General features: G+C 49.7%; 1 pseudogene; it reads right to left on the reverse strand.

Moving 5' to 3' along the window:
• Positions 1–1,126, reverse strand: LOC116811183 (filamin-binding LIM protein 1-like; annotated as a pseudogene).
• Between the last annotated feature and the right edge of the window lie 1,221 nt (positions 1,127–2,347).

The following is a 2,347-nucleotide window of genomic DNA, read 5'->3' on the forward strand; positions in this document are numbered from 1 at the left end:
TCAGTAGCACCCAGCAGCACTCTGCTTCACATGGCACTGCTTGCAGAAGAGACGGTTGTCCAGGGGGTAGCAGCCTTGGTTCCTGGGCTCCACACACAGGAGGATCCTGCAGTCCTCACACCTGTAGCAATTTACATGGAAGTTTCTTCCCATGCACTTGATTTTGAAGGCATCTTTCCCACCCCGAGGAATAATGGGATTCTCACAGATGCTGCATACGGGGGCCAATTTCTTGTAGAATTCGTCCAGGCAGTACATCTCGTTTTGGCTGCCCAGGTCAAAGCTCTCATCCTGGATGCACCGGGCACAGGTCACACACATGAAGCAGGAGGGGTGGAAGGCCTGGCCCAGGGCCCTGATGATGTGCTCCCAGACCACCTCGCCACACTTGCCGCACTTCTCCAGCGTGTCCTGGTAGCAGGGTTCGCAGAGGGGTCGCCCATCCTGGTAGAAGCTCTGCCCAGCCAGCTGGCGGCAGCAGGTGTGCCACGTGAAGCACTGGGCATGGTACTGCCTCTTCATGGCCTCCACAGCCAGCTCTTGGGGGGACACGGTTTTGTGGCAGAAGGCACAGATGTCTGTGGACGACTCTCTCTCAACAGGCTCTGCTGGGGAAGGTGGAAGCTCTTCCTCCCCAGGCCTGAGGGGACTGGGCCCAGGCTGGACTGAAGGTCCCTCCACCGGGGCCTGTGGTCGGGGTTGGGGCGAGGGCAGGTGCAACTGCTCTAAGTCTGCAATGAGTGAGGCCCCCATTGGAGCAGGAGCCTCTTCTTCATAAGGCAGGAGCACCAGAGGGGGCAGTGGAGGGGGTGGGATGAGGTCCAGGTGAGGAAGTGCGTCCTCACCATCCAGGACAGGAGGATGGGGTGAGCATCCTCCACTGGAGAGCTGCAGAGGTGTAGCTGGCACTGTGGCTGCAGCCCTGCCAGGGGGTGCCCAGGGGCTGGGCTTTCCCGTTAAGCCAGCTCCGGGTGCCTTCATGGGGGGCAGGAGCCTCCCAGGGGAGGCCACATCAGGCCTCACAAACCACCTGGCTCCCTTCCTCAACCACAGCTAAATCGCGGCCCAGGGGTGCAAGGGTGATAAAGACAGACGATGCCACACTCTTCTCAGGCTTTGAGGCCATGGCTTCAGCTCCTGGTGTGGCTGGGATCCAATTCTCCTGGAAGGCCCAAAGGCCCGGAAGTTCAGGCCAGCTCCACTTGTCAGCCCTCGCCCAGGGGCTGCCATCCGATGCCCTCATCCATAGGATTCGACCACCTTGACTTGGTTACCTGGAGGTTGCTTGCTTGAACCACTGCCTCATGTGCTTCGATAAAGTAATGCATGAAACCACCAACTGGAATAAAACTTAAAAATTCACTAGAAAACAGTGTAGGCTCAGCATTTGACAGCCAGATAGAGTCTTCTCAGAGAAAGTTCCATATTTTTATTACCATCTAGAAAAAAGTAATACTCATCATATTAGTTTGCTAGGGCTGCCTTAACAAAGTACCACAGACTGGATGGCTTAAACAACAGAAATTTAGCCTCACAAGTTTGAAGGCTAGAAGCCCGAAATGGAGATATTGGCAGGGTTGGTTCTTTCTGAGGGCTATGGGGGGATACTCTGTTCTAGGCCTTTCTCCTGGGCGTGTGGATGTCTGTCTTGTCCCTGTGTCTCTTCACATTGTTTCCCCTCTGTGTGTGTCTCCCTTTGTCCAAATTTCTGCTGTTTATAAGAACAGCAGTCATATTGGATTAGGGGCCTCCCTAGTGAGCTCATTTTAACTAATTAAGGTCACATTCAGAAGTACTGGAGTTTAGAACTTCAACATATGAATTTTTGGGGGGACACAATTCAATCCATAACACTAATAAATATAGTTTTTTCTACTTAGACATCTGAATTTTAGAACAATTAAGACTATTAAAACTCTTGGAACTCTTGTGTAGTATAGGGGATAAACAGAATTTGAATCCTAGCACTAGCAATTGCTAGCTATATGATATTAAGCAAGTTGCTTATTCTTTCTCTGCCTCAATTTCCCCATCTATAAAATGGGAATAATTATACCTACTGAATACAGGTGTTAATATATGAAAACATGCTTAGCACCTACTAGTTTCAGTTTATAAAACCATTTGTATGATTATTCTTCCTTACCCAGAAGTAACAGTGAAACCCAACTGATTGGCATTAAACAGGCAGTCTCTCTGAATAGCTACCAAAAAATACATATGGGCATATACAAATTTATAGTTTCTCACTAGTGAATGGCAAAGCTTGTTAATATCCATGATTCATTTAAAAAAACAGTATTCATTTGGCAGAGAGGAATGTAGTGCTAAAGAGTCTTGAGTTCTG

The sequence above is a fragment of the Hylobates moloch genome, unplaced genomic scaffold, assembly GCF_009828535.3.
Source record: "Hylobates moloch isolate HMO894 unplaced genomic scaffold, HMol_V3 SCAFFOLD_7, whole genome shotgun sequence".
Lineage (NCBI taxonomy): Eukaryota > Metazoa > Chordata > Mammalia > Primates > Hylobatidae > Hylobates > Hylobates moloch.